This window comes from Triticum dicoccoides, chromosome 6B (genome assembly GCF_002162155.2).
Source record: "Triticum dicoccoides isolate Atlit2015 ecotype Zavitan chromosome 6B, WEW_v2.0, whole genome shotgun sequence".
NCBI lineage: Eukaryota > Viridiplantae > Streptophyta > Magnoliopsida > Poales > Poaceae > Triticum > Triticum dicoccoides.
The window spans coordinates 129595997-129616934 of NC_041391.1; positions in this window are offsets into that span (position 1 = coordinate 129595997).

Genomic DNA, 20938 nt, shown 5'->3' on the forward strand with positions numbered 1-20938 from the left:
CCGTGCATTAAAAAATAGTCCGAAAATAAAATTGCTCCAAATGCCCTGCAAATTTAGTATGATTTTTTCTGGAATATTTGAGGATTTTAGGCACTGAAAACACTGCAGGAGGGCCAAGCACCAGGCCACGAGAGAGGAGGGCGCGCCCCCCTGTCTCGTGGCCCCCTGGTAGCTCCCTCCCCTTATGCCAGCACCCACACACATCATCTTCTATCCAGAAAAATCCCCATCCAGCTCAAGCCCGAGTTCTAGCTGGTTTTGCAGCGATTTTCGATCTCTTAGCTGAAATCTCCATTCACAAAACTGCTTTGGAAGATTGTTGCTTGGTAAGTGACTCCTCCGTTTCTCCAATTACTTTTTGTTCTAGTGCTTTATTCATTGCAAATTTTTGATGCATAGGTGACCATGTTCTTGAGCTTGCATGTTAAATTTTTGAGGTCCCAAGCAATTCCAATGCATGATATAGGCTCTAGGCACTTGTAGGAGTAATTGCTATCAATCTTGTTTAGTTTTATCCGCTTTTATTCTGAAGTTACTAAAATTTCAGAAATTTCCAGAAAAAGAAATATGCTTAGAAGAATGTACCAAGGTGGTTCCTCGGCAAAGAAAGGGCCCAGGATTGCTATATGTGAACAAGATGTTAATTTACCAAGAGACGCAAATGTACGGGCTTGTGAGTGGCCATCTGATGATTTTATGGTCGAAGCAGGCTTCAAGGAGGAATTTGACGCGTATGTGCGTAATGCCGAGCTGGAGGACTTCTTACAAGATAAGTGTCCTCAATATTATCAATTGACTGATTCCTTTGTGCGGAGATTCGAATATATTTCTTCGTGTAATTCTCCTAGTGTTATGTTTGATATTTATGATACATCTTATACCATGGATTTAGAGGATTTTACAACTGCTTGCAAACTCCCGCAGTGGGGTAATATTAATTATCCTCCCAAATATGAAGTTAGAAATTTTCTTGCTAGTATTACTGTGGGAGAATCTAGGGACGTAACACAAGCTACCATAGGGAGCATCCATTTCCTGCTATGCATTACTTTGCTCTCTTTATTGGTAGACGCATTAACGGTAAGGACGAAGTATGTCACATGTGTGCCCCTGATCTTTGTGTCCTCAAGAGTGCTGTGTCAGGTTATAGAGGTTATAACTTGGGGGCAATAGTTGCACGTAGGTTGCAGAATAATAGTAGAAGGGGTAATTTCTTTGGACGAATTTATGCAACCCGTGTGGCTAATTTTCTTAATATAGCTCCACGAGAGAGGGATATGATTGTACCTCCTGTTTATTTGGATAAAGAAGCTATGTTTGATCATAATTTTCTTGAGAGGAATGAACAATTCCTCCATTATCAACTAATCTATGATAGACGTAACGTGGTCCCTGTTACTCTTCCTGCTCCCTACCTTTTTGATTATCAGGCAAGAGGAACATATGTTATCACCAGGGAAGAAGCAGCTGAATACGAGAGGGGAATGGAGGCAGCTCGCCAACACGCTGCTGCCCAGGAGGTTGTTGCCTCTGCATCTCAGTACAATCCCAGCTTCACTTATGGATGTTAGCCAGGCGGTCCTTGGTATTAGACCAACTTAGGCCAAAAGTCTAAGCTTGGGGGAGTACGTATTTCTCACCGACTTTACATTCATGTTCACACACTAGTCGTCGGTGCTCATACTCTTTCATTGTATTATCCATGTTAGTTTAAATTATTTTTCCATCTTTCTTCTTATGTGTTTGTTAAACCTTAAGAAAAATCAAAAAAATTAGTTAGTTTAATTTCCTTGCTTGTAGTAGAAATTAAAATGAAAACCCAAAAAGATTTCTCGTTCTTCTTTTTACTTGTTGGGAGCTTTCCCGTGTAAATAGTTTTATTTTCTTTTCTTTCTTTTGGGGGGTCGAGAAGACCATATTGAAAATGCTTAGTGGCTCTTATATGCATGATTGATTATTTATACTTAGAGCCCATATTACTTGTCTTCTCTCTTGAGTTGAATGCTTCCAGATTGCAGCTTAGTCCAATGCATGTGCACTCTTATTATTATACACATCGTTCGGTCGTGCGAGTGAAAGGCAATAATGACGATATATGATGGACTTATTGCGATGAGAAAAGCTGGTATGAACTCGACCTCTCTTGTTTTTGTAAATATGACGATTCATCGTTCCTGAGTCAGCTATTATGAAGTAAACATATTTGCAATGACATTTAGAGATTATAGTTGCTTGTGCCATGCTTGATTAGCTATGAGTTATAATGGTTTACCTTGCGTGGCAACATGCTATTAGAATGGTTATGATGTGGTATGATGGGATGGTATCCTCTTTTGAATGAATTGAGTGACTTGACTTGGCACATGTTCACGCATGTAGTTGAATCAAATCAACATAGCCTTCATGATAGTTATGTTCCTGGTGGATTATATCCTACTCATGCTTGTATCCGGTGTGAATTAATTTTAATGCATGCTTACGACTGTTGTCACTCTCTCAGTTGGTCGCTTCCCAGTCTTTTGCTAGCCTTCACCTGTACTAAGCAGGAATACTGCTTGTGCATCCAAACTTCTTAAACCCCAAAGTTGTTCCATATGAGTCCACTATACCTTCCTATATGCGGTGTCTACCTGCCGTTCCAAGTAAATTTTTATGTGCCAAACTCCAAACCTTCAAATGAAATTATGTTTTGTATGCTCGAGCAGCTCATGTTACAACTAGGGCTGCCTATATCTTCCATGCTAGGTGGGTTATTTTCAAGAGGAGGGGACTCCGCTCCTCATTCACGAGAAAGGCCGGTAACCAGGATGCCCAGTCCCATGATCCAAAAAGATCAAAACAAATCAAAATAATTAAACAAAACTCCCCCAGGGCTGTTGTATATTGGAGGCACTCGTTGTTTCGAGCAAGCCATGGGTTGATGCTTGTTGGTGGTTGGGGGAGTATATACCTTTACCATTATGTTTGGGAACTGCCTATAATGCATGTAGTATGGGAGATACAACCATCTCATTGTTGTTGCGTTGACAGTGAAAGTATGCCGCTCAAAATGTTATTCAACCTCTATTTTAAAATCGAGCTCTGGCACCTCTACAAATCTTTGCTTCCCTCTGCGAAGGGCCTATCTATTTACTTTTTATGTTGAGTCATCACCCTTCTTATTAAAAGCACCCGCTGGAGAGCACACTATCATTTGCATTCATTATTACTGGTTTATATTGGGTACGACTTGACTAGATCTATTTTACCATGAATTATAGTGTTTAGTCAGTCCTTGATCTTTAAAGGTGCTCTGCATTTATATTTTGCGGTCTCAGAAAGGGCTAGCGAGATACCATTTTGTTATATCATGTTATGATTTTTTTGAGAAAGTGTTGTCATCCGAGTTTTATTATTATGACTCGCTAGCTGATTATGCTATTGATATGAGTAATTGTGAGACCATTGTGTTATTTTGAGTATGGTTAGTTCATAATATTTGCTGAAACTTGAATGCTGGCTTTTCATGTTTACAACAACAAGAGCAAACAGAGTTTGTAAAAGATTTTTTATCACTTTCAGTTTATCAACTGAATTGCTTGAGGACAAGCAAAGGTTTAAGCTTGGGGGAGTTGATACGTCTCCAACGTATCTACTTTTCCAAACACTTTTGCCCTTGTTTTGGACTCTAACTTGCATGATTTGAATGAAACTAACCCGGACTGACGTTGTTTTCAGCAGAACTGCCATGATGTTGTTTTATGTGTAGAAAATAAAAGTTCTCGGAACATCCTGGAAATCCACGACGGCACTTTTCAGAATTAATAAGAATTTTTGGCGAAAGAATCAAGGCTAGGGGGCCCACGGGCTGTCCACGAGACAGGGGGGCGCGCCCCCAGGGCGCGCCCTCCTATCTCATGGGCCCCCCTGGACCTCCTCCGACCTCAACTCCAACTCCATATATACCGTCTCGTGGAGAAAAAAATTAAGGAGAAAGTTTCATCACGTTTTACGACACGGAGCCACCGCCAAGCCCTAATCTCTCTCGGGAGGGCTGATCTGGAGTCCGTTCGGGGCTCCAGAGAGGGGAATTCGTCGCCGTCGTCATCATCAACCATCCTCCATCACCAATTTCATGATTCTCACCACCGTGCGTGAGTAATTCCATCATAGGCTTGCTGGACGGTGATGGGTTGGATGAGATTTACCATGTAATCAAGTTAGTTTTGTTAGGGTTTGATCCCTAGTATCTACTATGTTCTGAGATTGATGTTGCTATGACTTTGCTATGCTTAATGCTTGTCACTAGGGCCCGAGTGCCATGATTTCAGATCTGGACCTATTATGTTTTCATGAATATATGTGTGTTCTTGATCCTATCTTGCAAGTCTATAGTCACCTATTATGTGTTATGATCCGACAACCCCGAAGTGACAATAATCGGGATACTTCTCGGTGATGACCGTAGTTTGAGGAGTTCATGTATTCACTATGTGTTCATGCTTTGGTCCGGTTCTCTATTAAAAGGAGGCCTTAATATCCCTTAGTTTCCGCTAGGACCCCGCTGCCAAGGGAGGGTAGGACAAAAGATGTCATGCAAGTTCTTTTCCATAAGCACGTATGACTATTTACGGAATACATGCCTACATTACATTGATGAATTGGAGCTAGTTCTATATCACCCTATGTTATAACTATTGCATGAGGAATCGCATCCGGCATAATTATCCATCACTGATCCATTGCCTACAAGCTTTTCATATATTGTTCTTCGCTTATTTACTTTTCCGTTGCTACTATTACAACTACTACAAAAACCCAAAAACATTTACCTTTACTGTTGCTACTGTTACCATTATTATGATACCAGTTTTGCTACTAAACACTTTGCTGCAAATACTAAGTTATCCAGGTGTGGTTGAATTGAGAACTCAACTGCTAATACTCAAGAATATTCTTTGGCTCCCCTTGTGTCGAATCAATAAATTTGGTTTGTACTTCACCCTCGAAAGCTGTTGCGATCCCCTACACTTGTGGGTTATCAGTAGTGTAGTTTTTGGGATGAGTTGTAATTTTGCATTTCTTTGGGGTTCTTTGTTAGCTCCACTGCAATGCAAATTTGAACGATGTTGTTGCGGGCCCTAGCTTGGTGACCACCTTTTACCACTCTGACCAGGGCTAGGCCCACTGTTGTGTAGAACACGCGGCCCGCACAGGGCCATAAATCATGGGGGCCTAAAAAATGACTATATACCAAACACTAGGAATTAGAAGGGAATAGGGCTAGTGTCGGAACGCTAGCCGCATCTCGCTAGGCACTAGGCTACGATCGCATTCGCGACTCTGCCTGGTGGGCGTGCGTCACTCGCGATCCTTCCTCACCCGGTCAGCGCTCGCATGCACTCTCCCCAGTTACATAATCATGTTTCCAGGTCAAAATGCACCGTACAAAAAAAGACCGAGGCCAAAACGAGGATATGTACTGTTGTGTGTATTAGGCTAGTTGTGAAGGCCCTATTCGGAGTCACTCCAGCTCCTAAAGTACGGGGAGCTGCGGAGCATCCGTTTCCCATTGTACATGGGATGGATCAACTCCGTGCTTTTTAACTCTAGCTCCGAGAGCGGAGTGGGGGAGTGGCGAGTCTCCGAACAGGGCCTAAGTCTGTACTTCAGGACAGGCAGGTGAATGCATGCTTCCCCATGCACCTTTTGCTCGGTAGCTCCTTTTTTCAGCATCCTTGGTGAAACATTTATTTCAATGAACTTTAGGTTCACAAATTTTCAAATATCACTATCATAGGGTACTAGAGCATATAGAATTAATCTTGAGAGACGATCGATTAGGCTACCGATGGGAGAACTATCATGACTCGAGCACCAAGCTGCCAATTCGTCGTATGTTCTTGATCTCCTCTACCCGGCGTGATCGGCTGATAGACGTGGCAATTCGGCGGAGAAATGTCGTGAGGTCTATTCTCGACAGGAGCAGCACTACAGCAGTTTGACCTAGAATAATCACCAGGAAATTAGCAATTCTTTCAATACTTCAATAGATCAATGATGCACATCCCTTTAATTTTTTTTATTTCCTTCTTATAGAGCTTCAAGAATCTAGATGAGTAACTAATCATGTCTTTTACAACCATATGTAATTTTTCTTCTTCTATAATTCTATTTTTATAACGAGATAGGGCCTCATTTTTGAGTTTGGCACAGGGCCATCCGGCCCGGCCCTGACTCTGACCCAGAAGTTCCACGGCTTGGAGGAGTTCATCATACCCCCATAAAAGGCCCCCAAGACAACAGCCCCAGCTACACCGATCGATCGAGTCACTCACCGACCATGGCCGTCATCACTCCGACTAAGTTTTTTTACCGGAGTGGGGATGTACTAGAGCGCAATCCACCATCCCTCGGTGCTTCTAGATCCGTGCGGGTGGACCCTACTAGTTTTTTATTTCCACCTCAGATTCCAGGATACAAGCTGTATACAATTGCAAATACGTGATGGACCCCACGATAGACAGGATATCACCCCCACGCCACTGTCTCCTTCCCGCATCGATCTCCTTTCTCCCCACCCCATCTCTCGTCAGTTCGTTCCATGGGGCTTGGTGGTTAATCCCGACTATGGCCGCCGCGAGATCCGCCTTCTCCACCAACATCCGGCACCGGATTTGAGTTCCACTACCGGCACCTACCGCGGGGGGCACATAGAAGGCTGGTGGCGGCGCGGCGGTACCATGAGGCCGATGAGGAGCAGGGGCCGGATCCACTGGTCGTCGGGGGGTGGCTGATCTGGTGAGGTTCCTCGATCCCGCCAACCAGAAGCCCGTCCACCGGCATCCTTGCTGCCCCGGCAGCCGTGGTCGCCGTTGGTGTCTCCGGATCTGGTGAGTCATGAATCCCATCTCCCCTAACCTCCATATGTATTTCACGATTTCAGATTTATTTAGCATGATTTGAACACTCTATGTTTCTTTACCACCAGATCGTTGGCCTCCTCTGCTACTTCAATTTCAGGATTTTTGAATGTTTGTGACAGAGAGCATGTGTTGTAGTTTTTTGAAAGAGACCAAAATCTATGAAATTACTTCCTTGTAATATATTTGAATTCGGTGTTGCTAGTTGTGAAACAAACTAATGTGAAATGGTTTGTGGCACAATGTGAAATTTATATTTCAATCTGGTGAAACTGGATTACTTCAGTATATCGAAGTGAGATTTGAATGACTTTCAGTGAGATTTGGAATGATTTTCAGTGAGATTGGAATGTTTTTCAGTGAGATTTGAATTGAAATAGCTTTGTGTAGTTGAGATGTGCAAAAAATGTGAAACTGGGATTTCAATGTGTTGTTGCATGTTGCAAAACTAATTTCTCTGAGATTTCAATGTGAAACTGGAAAAAATATGGAATTAGATCTCTGAAAAATATGAAACAGCTATTTCTCTTATCTATCATTTGTTATTTCAGTGATATATGTATTGAGAAATCCCCTGGAATATATTTCAATGTGGTGTTGCAAGTGGTGAAACTAATTTCTGTGAAAATATATGAAATTACTTCTCTGAAATATATGAAACTGTTGTTCCTCTTATCTAGCATTTGTTATTTAAGTGAGTTTTGTATTGGGAAATATGAAATTACTTCCCTGAAATATATTTCAATGTGTTGTTACAAGTTGTGAAACTAATTTCTATGAAAATATATGAAATTAGATCTCTGAAAAATATGAAACTGCTATTTGTCATATATGTAATTTGTTATTTCGGTCATATATGTATTGAAATGTATGAAATTACTTTCCTGCAATATATTTCAATGTGTTGTTACAAGTTGTGAAACTAATTTCTATGAAAATATATGGAATTATATCTCTGAAAAATATGAAACTGCTATTTGTCATATATGTAATTTGTTATTTCAGTCATATTTGTATTGAAATGTATGAAATTACTTCCCAGAAAATATATGTAATTACTTTACTGAAATACAGAAATATACATCACTTACATAGCTCAGCTACACATAGATATGTGAAATATATATTACAATGTAGTGTAACTAGACTATTTTAGCCTATGCAAGTGTTATATGCTTCTTAAAAGGACTGCAATATTTTTTTGAAAGATTTGAAATGATATTTCAGTTAGGTATGAATTGAAATAGCTAGGTGTAGCTGAGTTGTTTTGGAAAAAAAATATAAAATATAACTGAAATCACTTCATAAAATATAAAAAATGTTCATGTGACCCTTTTGAAATGCTATGTTTCAGTCTTTTGTAAATATATTTGTTTTTGAAAGGATTGAAATCATATTTTTGAAGAATTGAAATCAGGACTTTCATGGTTGAAGAATCAATTTCACTTGTGAAAAATGAAATTGGAATTGGAATAAATGAAATCACTTTGTAAAAAGATAAAAATGTTTATGCAACACTTTTGAAATACAAAGTTTCACTCTTTTTTGAAATATATTTCTGAAAGGATTGAAATATGTTTTTTCCGAAATATAAACAGATTTCACTCTGTTGTTTGAAAGAGTTGAAATGAAATATTAAAATTATTGAAAATGGTTCTTTGAAAAAGTTAAACATCCGTTTATGTCAAAGAGTGAAATCGGATTTATAAGTTTTTAAATTCAAATATTAATTTTGAATGATTTCAAATCAACTTAAAGTGAGTGAGGTTGATCCTTTGAAAAAAATGGAGTATGCGCTTCTGCATGCGTGGGAAGACAGACTTGCCTCAGGCATCTGTGTAAAGTATGTGGAGTGAATGAAATCACGTGGGTGGGCCAGCTAGTCAAATCAGATAGGTGGGCCCAAGCTGGTGAAATACGGTGTGACTTAAATGAAGAGAACAGTGGAATACAAAGATACAAGTTAGGCCAACTTTTGAGGTGGCAAGACTCTATTGGCCGTGAGAACTCCGGTAGATCCCGGCTCCGGTAAAAAGAGGTTTGCGGTCATCACTCTCTGTTTCTTTTCTTTTTTGACGGGCGTTCTGATAGGGGTGACCATGACTCTTAAAGGAGAGGCGTTCAAGTTTGCCGGCGACTCAAGGTTTGCGGCCATCTTGCCGGCTCCAGCAAAGAAGACCGCGGTGGCACTGGCGCGAAGCAGCCCCGCCCGTGCCGCCGCTGATGCCCTGGTAGGTCTCTTCCTCGGCATGGTGTGCGTGATGTTCACGGCCACGTTCTTCAACGTCGTCGCGTCCCGAGCTTGCGACGGGGACTGCTGCCTGGCTGGCGTCCTCTCTGAGATCTCGGACTACTCCGAGACGCTCTCCCTGCTTCTCTTGGTGCCGGCGTCTACGCTCTTCTTCCTGCGCGCTGCCGGCTACAGCAGTGAGGTACTTGCCGCTAGCTCTCATCGCAACATGACTACAGCAGTGGATTTCCTTCTCATGATGTTGATGATTGTTAAATGTGATAGATCAAGGAGGATTTCAATGAGCAGCCTTCTCCTTCTCTCCTTGAAAGCCTCAAGTCGCTGTTGACACCAGATTTTGACACGGTCAATAACTTATTTAAGATGGCCTCAAATGGAGAAGTGATCTTCATGAAAGAGTTCCGTATTGTTGATATGAACATCTTTGAAGTTTGGGTCATCACCGTCCGATTTCATCTCGAAGGCCGAAACTATGCTCAAAGTACTAAGAACTTATATTCAGAGTACAGTTTGGCCGATTAAGCCCCCAAGACTACCTCAAATGGAAAAATGATCTACAAGGATTGTCTTCGTCTCGTCGAAACGATCAATTTTGATATAAAATCGTCCAAATCCGAGTTCGTATGCAAAAGTTAGAGCAATCGGAGTGCAGCCCTGTCACGAGGCGGAATATGGCGCGCCCCACCAGACGCCATGTCTGATTGGTAGCGCGAGTAAAGAGATCTTTTGCGTGAGCTATTTGACCCTTAAGATGACCTCTGATCAAAAAACGTTCAACATGAAAGTTGTTCGTATCGTCGAAACGGTCAAGATTGCTTTAGGACTCGTTTTCATCCGAGATCGTTTACCACCACAAAAAAGACCCGCAAGGTGCAGCCAGTTTAAACCGAACAGTTTTGGAAAGTTCGGACAAGACCAATCCGAATTTGACTAGGGTTTTGGACGTGAATCCAAGCCTTTTCCTTGCACGGGAAGTCCAGCCGCCTCTTATATACCTAAGGGGTGACGGCCGATTGAACAACAACACACAATCGAACAATCAATCTACTTTTTACCCTAGTTTTACATCTCTCCCTTGTTCTTTCTCTCTCGTTCTTTGTTCGTTCTTCGTTGAAGGGCAGCGATCCTCGAGGCTCTAGGGGCGGGAGAACCGACCTAGGGCAGCCCATAGCCGCCGCGCGTCCAGACGGGGTACCTCCCGGGCGCGTGGGGTTTCGGGTGCTCAAAAGTGCCCGCCGGATTGCTTGCGTACCGCGCTTCCGGACGGGTCTCCTTCGGCGCGAGCTGTGGTGCATCACCCTCGGCGTCGGAGGTACACGGTGACGTGTTCGTGTGCGAACACACTTTTTAGCGACTCCGCTGGGGAAGAAAGATCAAGAATCATCATCAACCATGTCTAATCTCCCCAAGCCCTCAGAAGTTGACGCCGATAACATCATTAAGCCCGGTCTTGATGAACTATCGGATGAATATCGCCAAGCCTATGAAGCGCGCAAGAAGCAGCGTGAAGAGGCTTTTGAGGCGCTCAAGAAGAAGCGCGAGGAGGAGGATTTGGAAGCGTTTCTTTCAGGTTTCAAGAAGGACCGTCAAGGCAACATCACTCCGGCTGGAAATGTCAATTTTCCTCCCCTCATCGACGAACAAGATGTGATCACTATGAGTAAAGTTTTTTCTCCAGAGCAAGTGGCTGTGATTGAAAGTCTTGTTAGTAAGGGTAATGTGATGGCATACAATTCTTTTGTGGCTAGTGCTAATGCTCAGAAAAATATGCCTCCATCATCTAGTGGTACTGTTGGTATATCTGAAAACCCTAGTCCAATTTTACCTATTTCATCGGCACCACCTATGCAACAACAATATAATATGCCGTTGAATTTTTACCCTACTCAAACCAACCAGCTTGTGGCTACAACTACATACCCTAATCATATTATGAGTGTGCCCAATTCGGCGTCAATGCCGAATCACTTTGTCACACCACCCATAGGTGGAAGCATGTTTGGTCTTCCGCCGAATTATGGTTCAGCGCCCATCCCACAAGTTGCACCAATAGCTAGTACTCAGGTTGCTCCTATGTCATTGCCACAAACATCTTCATCTACATCGGATCCAATTTTAGCTAAATTAAGGGAGGATTTGCATAAGATGTTTCTAGAAACTTTCGGAAACGAGCCAAAAGTAAAGAGTCCTGTGTATCAAAAGCCTTATCCTGAACACTTCGATGCAATTTCTTACCCTCAAGGTTATAAGGTTCCTGATTTTGTTAAATTTAGTGGTGAGGGTACGAAAACAACTTGGGAGCATGTGAGTCAGTATCTAGCACAGTTGGGTGAAGCAGGTTCCATAGAAGAGTTCAAAGTACGTTTATTTCCCTTATCTTTAACTGGCACCGCATTTTCATGGTTTGCTGTTTTACCACATGGCTCAATTCTCTTATGGTCGCAATTAGAGCAAAAGTTTCATGATCACTTTTATAGCAGCGATAATAAGCTAAAGTTGTCACATCTTACATCGGTTAGGCAAAAACATGATGAATCGGTCACCGATTATGTCAAGAGATTTAGAGACATAAAAAACTGATGTTATAGCTTAGTGATAACTGAGAGAGACTTGGCAGATCTTGTTCTTAATGGTTTGAAAACTCACATTAAAGAGAGGCTAGAAAGTTATGAGTTTTTAAACATTAATCAAGTCTTACAAAAAGCTTTGGCTCAAGAGAGTCGAAGTAAAGAGATTCATAGGTCTACAACCGATCGTCCTAGAATGCATATGGTTGAACACAATGATGATAATTCGGATGATGAGGTTGATGTTTATACTACTGAGTTTGTTTGGTCCTCAAAGGCCAAACCCTATACATGCAATGCTCTTAAGCCGATTCGCAAGAATCGTGATGAGGAGATGAGGTTTACATTTGATATATCTAAGTGTGATAAGATATTTGATGCTCTCTTGCAGGATAAGATGATTAGAATATCACACACCATACCGCCGTTTGATGAGCTGAAACGGCGTGCTTATTGCAAATACCATAATTCATTTTCTCATGCTACTAACGATTGCAATGTTTTTCGACGACAGATACAATCGGCCATTAATGATGGACGATTGAATTTTACTGAGATGCAAGTTGATAAACAGCCCTTTCCGATGAACACCATGGACTTGGAGGGAAAGAAAATGTTAATTCGGCCTAACATAGCCGAATCTGCTAATAAAGATAATGTTGTTATTGGTGAGCCCAGGAAAGGCAAGGAGGGCGACAAAGTCTTGGGAAGAGAGGTTGTGCTTGATAAGCAACCTGATGGCAAGGAAGTATTGAAGATCACCATAAAAAATCCCGTACTCGGGGGGCAACCACAAGTACAAGAAGATACTCATGTTAAATTTATCAAGCCCAAGAATTCAGAAGTTGGCAAGTGGGGAAAGAGTGAAGCTAAGCGCAAGCGAATCAAGCCAACTTTCGATATGCTGCTATCCAAATATGCAAGTCAAGCGGCCGGTTCTAGCTCTAATCGGCCATCACATTCGAAGCGTTCAAGATCGCTTCTGGAGCAAGAGTTTCGACGCTATGCAAGGCCATATGGGTCATGGGCACCGACACCATGGATGTCACAACCCTCCTATGCACCATATTACATGAGAGACTTCAATGGAGGATGGGGGCAGCCCCCAATGGTTCCTTATGCTTTCCATATGGGGTGGACAACACCTAGAAGGCCTGCTCGCGAGAGGCTTTATTATCCCACCCAAGGCCGTTTGAGTTATGGTGCTAATCGGCCAATAAAAAATTCTCCAAGTAAGGCCAATAAAAAAGTGTGGCGTGTTAAGTCACCTAATGCGGAAATTTCAGAATGCGACAAGCAAAAGGAGGTCAAAAAGCCGGTTGTTGGTAATCTGGTTACTTCTAATGGTGATATTGTTATTGTTCAGCAGGGTTCCATGGTTGATGATCATGAGGCGAGCACAAGCAAAGCCAAACCAAGGGATCCCAAATATACTCAACCTAAGTGGTGTCCTCCCGATTTAACTAAGACCATGAAAAGGAGGTTACAACGCATGAGGAACCACGAGAAGGTAGAACACAAAGAGGAGAGGCAAAGGGACGAATTGTTTAGTGAAATTCGGCCCATAGCACTCACAAAACAAGTATGGATGCCTAAACAAAAACCAAACACAGATACTTCTACATTAGTTGCAGCAACACCTTCACAACCAAAAGAGGATGATGCGACCCCTATTACATCGTCTACACTACCTGAAACATCCCCTTCAATTGAGGAATCTTTAAGCCCAATATACACATTGGGAGATGAAGATGAGATGGTGGATTATGAATCTACGCCGGTTCGGGAAGGTATGGATATTAATATGGTATATTACTTACCTACCGAGTTTCGTGCTATAGGTGAAGAAGGGGAGGTAGCCCAGCTGAATTTTGGTCCTAAGAATGCTATTTTCGAGAAGCCAAGAGAACCGGTGAAACACTTGAAGCCATTGTACCTCAAAGGTCATATTAACGGATTGCCGGTTGCTAGGATGCTCGTTGATGGTGGTGCTGTGGTAAATCTTATGCCCTACTCGGTCTTCAAAAAGTTGGGGTTAGATGATGATGCATTGATGAAGACCAATATGGTACTTAATGGATTCGAGGGTAAAGAAAAGACAGAGGCCAAAGGTGTGATGTGCATGGAACTCACCGTGGGAAGCAAAACTTTGGCCACCACATTCTTCATCGCCGAGGTGCAAGGTAACTATAATGTTATATTAGGTCGCGATTGGGTTCATACTAACCAATGTGTGCCATCTACCATGCATCAATTTTTAATACAATGGATCGATGATGAGGTAGAAATCATTCACGCGGATAATTCGGCTTGTGTTGCTTTGGCCGATGCATCGGTGGATTGGAATCATCCCGATGTAACTTGCTTAACAGGGCGTGACCTCTCAGAGTTTGATTTCCTTAGTGCTACAAGGAACGGGTTCATTCCCATCTCTTTAAAGCCGATTGGTGGTAATCGGTTACAAGGTATGATGTGAACAAAAAGTTAAAATCAACGGCCGATATATAACTATCGCCCTTAGCATAAACATGGCCGATACATAATTATCGTCCTGAGAAAAATAAATGGCCGATGGAGTGTTGACATCGTCCTTAGAACAAATACATTGCAAATTATTTTTCAGCATGCAAGTTTTGCCGAAAAACAGGGGGGCATGTGTTGACACCAGATTTTGACACGGTCAATAACTTATTTAAGATGGCCTCAAATGGAGAAGTGATCTTCATGAAAGAGTTCCGTATTGTTGATATGAACATCTTTGAAGTTTGGGTCATCGCCGTCCGATTTCATCTCGAAGGCCCAAACTATGCTCAAAGTACTAAGAACTTATATTCAGAGTACAGTTTGGCCGATTAAGCCCCCAAGACGACCTCAAATGGAAAAATGATCTACACGGATTGTCTTCGTCTCGTCGAAACGATCAATTTTGATATAAAAATCGTCCAAATCCGAGTTTGTATGCAAAAATTAGAGCAATCGGAGTGCAGCCCTGTCACGAGGCGGAATATGACGCGCCCCACCAGACGCCATGTCTGATTGGTAGCGCGAGTAAAGAGATCTTTTGCGCGAGCTATTTGACCCTTAAGATGACCTCTGATCAAAAAACGTTCAACATGAAAGTTGTTCGTATCATCGAAACGGTCAAGATTGCTTTTGGACTCCTTTTCATCCGAGATCGTTTACCACCACAAAAAAGACCTGCAAGGTGCAGCCAGTTTAAACCGAACCGTTTTGGAAAGTTCGGACAAGACCAATCCGAATTTGACTAGGGGTTTTGGACGTGAATCCAAGCCTTTTCCTTGCACGGAAAGTCCAGCCGCCTCTTATATACCTAAGGGGTGACGGCCGATTGAACAACAACACACAATCGAACAATCAATCTACTTTTTATCCTAGTTTTACATCTCTCCCTTGTTCTTTCTCTCTCGTTCTTCGTTCGTTCTTCATTGAAGAGCAGCGATCCTCGAGGCTCTAGGGGCGGGCGAACCGACCTGGGGTAGCCCATAGCCGCCGCGCGTCCAGACGGGGTCCCTCCCGGGCGCGTGGGGTTTCGGGTGCTCAAAAGCGCCCGCCGGATTGCTTGCGTACCGCGCTTTCGGACGGGTCTCCTTCCTCGCGAGCTGTGGTGCATCACCCTCGGCGTCGGAGGTACACGGTGACGTGTTCGTGTGTGAACAGTTGCCGGCACGCTTGGCTGTTGCGGCTCCAGGGCTTTTCTGCGGAATCATCTCTTGGATTCTTCGGATGTGTGGACATCCACAGATTACTGACATTCTAGGCGTTGCTGCTCTGTTCTTCCTGCACCTATTTATCGTCCTCTTCTACATCAGTGCTGCACGGGCGCTGTGGAGGATGAACCGATGAACCGCAGGCCAGCAATTGGCATGGTGGCAGCGTAGCGCAGCACCTACTCTACTCAGGTAATTAACAGGCATTATGCCACACATCATGTTAGAATAAATCCAAGGTCGCGGTCGATCTACCGAGGACCAAGCAATCACACGAGGCACGACACCGAGATTTGTTAACGAGATTCACCGACATGGCTACATCCCCGGGGCAATGACTACGGGCGGTCCTCCCCATAACACCGTCACAATATCGCACCCTGGCCGCCCGGGCGCCGACACACGCCGCCGGCTCCCCCGCGTGCATGTGCTATTATGTTGGCATATGTTACATCCTGTGTCTACCCCCACTATATATGAGAGGCTTAGGATACAAGTGTCCTATTAGGACATAACTCCTACCCTATCTACACACAGTACGACTCCAAGTCCAACTGTAACCTAACTTGTACAATAATATTCGACACAACTCTAACAAACTTCACCTTGGCGAATATTCTCCACCACCTTGAATTCGTCCTTGTGTTGAACCTCCATGTATATTGGACTTGAGGTACGCCATGAGCACCGCTGCTACTCCCAGACTCCATGTGACTCCACATGCAACTGTAGTCCCTTCTTGTCTTCTTCACAATCAACACTCGAGCAAAATCAAGTTTCTCATTACTCTACCTTGTGCTTTCAAATTTCGGAGAATCCGTTCAACGCCATCACACACTGACCACTGTCTGCATGAAAATGAACAACTCACATATTGGACGCCACATATAAGAGTTACCTGAACTCAATGTGACCGCTTTTTCTTGACTGCTTGTCTGAAACTTGAAGGAATTTCACCGTCACCCTGTGTCACCCTGAGTCAAATTCGTAGTTGTCTCACCCTTCTTCCGGATAGTCTCTGGCATGTCCCACAGCTGTAGCACTCCGCCTCCTTCTGTATTTATCATCCGCACTTTGCCATGTGCACTGAACACCACAGAATATACGGCCGTGCACTCTCTCAGCCTTTGACAGTTTCAGACTTTCCGCCACTTTCTCAGATTCTCCATGGTCAATTCCTATCCATCAACTAACACCGATAGACCTAATCACCAACTTGAATCTGGTACTCGTCAACACTGCTTCAGCACCCTTGCACACTTTGCCTGACCACATGTCTGACCACCAGTGCCTTGGTCTGTCACTGTGTCCCGTGCTTACCGCACGCCTCGCCGCTATCACCGCGTCGAGCCTCTGCTGTCCTGGTCGAGTCTCCCGGGTAGCTAGCCCCCACTGCCTCAACCCCCACTACAGAGAACCACTGATCATCACCGACCGATGCCGAGTATCACGTCTCCATCAGACCACTGGTATCCAGTCCGATCCACGTGTCTCTCGCTATCCCGCTGAAATAGGCTTCGACTCTCTGAATTCTTACGTCGTAGCCCCTCCATCAGCACAGAGTGTCCGTCAAGAGGATGACATAAAACGCTAATGCAAGATCATAGACGACACACCGATGCACGATATTTGTTAACGAGGTTCACCGATATGGCTACATCCCCGGGGCATGACTACGGGCGCTCCTCCCCAAGATACCGCATCATCCGTGCACGAGCCGTGCCGTACCCTGGCCATCCATGTCGCCAACACAATCCGTGACCAACTGATTAAAGGCATTCACATGCTCCACAAGATCCGACCCCTTCTGCATCTTTAGCCCATAGAACTTTTGCTTCAAATACAGCTTATTGGTCGCTGACTTGGACATATAACGATTTGCCAACTTGTCCCAAATTCCCTTAGGAGTATCTTCGTCCATGACATGATACATGACCTGATCCGCAAGATAAAGCCGTATGGTAGCGACCGCCTGCACTTGCATATCCTCCCACACATCGTTGTCAACCTTGGCCGGCTTCGTCTCCTGCAAACCCTTCAAGATTCCCTGCTGCGCCAGAATATCCTTGACTCTTGTCTGCCATAGACCGAAGTTACCCGTGCCATCGAATTTCTCCACATCAAACTTGGTGAACCCCGGCACCATGCCGAGCCGCGATCAAACCGACCTGTTGCCGCCGGTCTGACCACCCTTGTTTTCCTCTGCGACTTCCTCATGAAAAAGATCACTGATCCCGTATTCCTCGTCTGAAGCCACGCCGCAGTCCGCGATCTACCAAGAAATTGACCAGCACTATCTTTGTCCGCCCTTCAGAAAATTCCGTCAAGCTCAACTTGCAGATTGACAAGTTACCTGTTGAACCTGCTCCACCTTTTCTCGAACTTGCGGACGATTTTTCTGTGCCTTTGGCGCCTCGTCGCCCCAGCCTTTTATTACTGCTGGATACAGCCGGCCCTGTCTTTTCCTCTCTGACACGGAAATAGAGTCTCGAAACACGTGGTGCAGGCTTGAGGGCTTGTGCGGCTTCAACAGACTATTGCGCAGGGTTGATTCAAGACGGTGCACATGAGAGTTTGGAGTTGACAGGGCACGGGAGGGTGGCACGTACAACCACCATGGAGTCATGTTGAAGGTGGAGCTGGAGTCCGGCGGAAGACTACACTCTGTGCTGAAATAGGCTTCGACTCTCCGAATTCTTACGCCGTAGCCCTTCCATCAGCACAGAGTGTAGTCTTCCGCCGATGTGGTGTAGGCCTATATGTACATTGTGTGGAAAGTGTGCACATATGTGATAAAGGAAAATTCAAGCACAAATTCCATCTATAAATCTATCTATAAATAGTTAAATACAATATGCTCTCGAATTTTTCAGGCCTCACATTCAATTGAGACCTCCAATATGAAATTGGCTCACCTGATTTTGACCGGGTCAACAATTTCTCTTGGAGCTCTCTTATTAAATGCTTTTTGATTTACTGTGCCCCCTAATTTTGAAGCTTTCCCATTCGATTGAGGTATTCAATTTTTTATTTGTTTCATGATTTTAATTGGGTCAATGCAAGGGTTTTCAAATTAATTGACAACACTCGGCCTATAAAAACATATCAATTCCGTGCACTCTCCCATCACCTAGAAAGAAGAACCACAAACATGTGCTACAGTAGCATCAATATAGGTATGGATTGACTAGCAGATAACACACTTGGTTCCGCTTGGTGAAGGCTAGCTAGACATAACTTTTATAATGCAAACTACCCCCCTCTCTTAGGGTTTGCGTGGGTAGCCCTATATTGACAATTTGACAAACGGAATACAAGTTATTTATCTTAAAATTATACAATTCAAATAAAAAACTTGGGATTTGAGCCAACTAGTAACTAGTCAAACATAGCTAGTGTGAGCAGTGCTGGTAGGCCTACTCTTTTACCGCAACTATAGTAGAGTGGCACATCCGCAGTGTCCTTGTTGCGTGTAAAACATGGTTCATAATATTTTGGAGGTGACGCGCGAGCCACCATAATGCAGCTGTTTCTTACTTTTATTTCTTTTATGCTTGCATCAACTCAATACTCATACACTCATTTGGAGGGATTCTACACTTCAATTGACATAACAAAGTTCTTACATAGGAGAAGAAACGTCAATTAGTGTCTTCCTCGTACATAATTAGTAGTGAAGTTGTTCAAAATTTATCCTTTTATATATGTAGCAACTTTATATCCTGCATCTTGATCCTTAGTCAATGGTGAAACTTAAGCACGAGTACATGCATATTTGACGAGTCAGCTCGATGACTAGTTGCAACATTGTGACGGTGGTCTGGCATGGTTGATGTCAGAGTGGTACTTGTAGGGGACATGAGTAGCTGGTAGGCGCTACCACGGTCCCTAGCACAACGAAATTGGGTTATCTCACCTTCATCCCATGCCTCCTTTACAATGATGGTCCAAGATGGTGCACTTTGTTTCCGCTGCTACCGCATGTACCGCCTCGAGCTCACACTAGAAGGCACACTGCCTCTCTGCCACTTCCGCTTGAGCCACCTCGAACTCGTACCAGGAGGATTGCTTCCACTGCACTGCCAATGCCTACCGTTGACAGTCTCCTCAAATATATCACACATCACATAGGTGAAAGGACGAGGCATAGGGGTGTAGCAATCATCACATGCCTCCTTAATAGTGAGATGGCGAGGAACCTGTTGTGGTAGGGCATTTAAGCTGCCTTGGTAGACTTAGGCATGGTGTCGGGAGATCTTCGGCCTGGCACCACACCATATAGGGGATACCAATCTAGCACGTACTGACTACCGAGGATCCAACCCCTCCCACTTAGCGACGACGGAGGGACCCTCCCGAAAGGCATCTCGCGTGTCACGACTATCCCACCCCTCCTCAGCCATGAGGGCATCCTCCTCCTACGCGGCCTCCTTATCCAGCATATGCCCCCCCCCTCTTCCTCCATGAGCGGCACTCAATCAGGCTGTAGGGGAAGCAGGATGGTGCTGATGTACGAAGTAGAGGCGAAGAGGGAGGTGTAGCTTTGGACAGCTGCGTGATCAGCCGGGATGGGGAAGCATCGGCCTTGTAATAGCCACGGCGTTGGGCGGCTGCAAATGGCATGCACAGCAGGAAACATCAGTAATAGAAAAAATAGGCATGAAAAGCGGCCCCCGAAAGTGGTTGTGACATAGAGGGACAAAGCCCCCAGTAATGCTGAACAGCAGAGGCCGTTCCACATGAGTAACCGCATGTAGGTAGAAAATCACATGTAATATTTATTTATTCCAGGTGGTTATAGAATGGATCCGCCTCCGAAAATACATGATGACAATTACAATATGCTAGCTACCTCCAAGAGTTTGCTAACCAACTCACTGACCCCTGAGGTACTAGGAAAGAGTCCATTCGCTAGAGGGGGTAGTGTTGTTGCCCGTTGACCATGTTGAGTGAGCACTTTGTTCTTTTGAAATATGAGAGATTCTGGATTCCCATGGATAGGATGATTTCAAGATTCACAATGCACTCAGTCCGAAAGGTTTATTCTCTTCCCTAGAAAATGTTTATTCTTTGAAGAGTTAGGGGAAACTTATGTGTTGTAAAATGTAAACCAGTCATGATCACTATAAAACACTACTATTGAATATGTACCTTTAAGGATCATCTATTTCTTTTAAATGTACATATAATGTCAAAAAGGCTTTCGCCCCGCTTTATATATAAAGCAACCATCACAAGGCGAGACCAACAAAGTAGCAATACAGAAGACAACACACACACCAAACACAAACTCCTAAGGTAGCACAAGAAGGGGTTCCGCTGAGGGCACCAGCTCAACGAGCCCAAAAACAAAAATATCAAGAGGATACATATGATTCAAAGTTACATGTAATGTACTGCTGCCGCGCTGCATCATGCTATTGCCAAAAAATAAAACCTACCAAATTTTCTAATTGGGCTATCCCAAAATGGCACATATAAGATGAGACG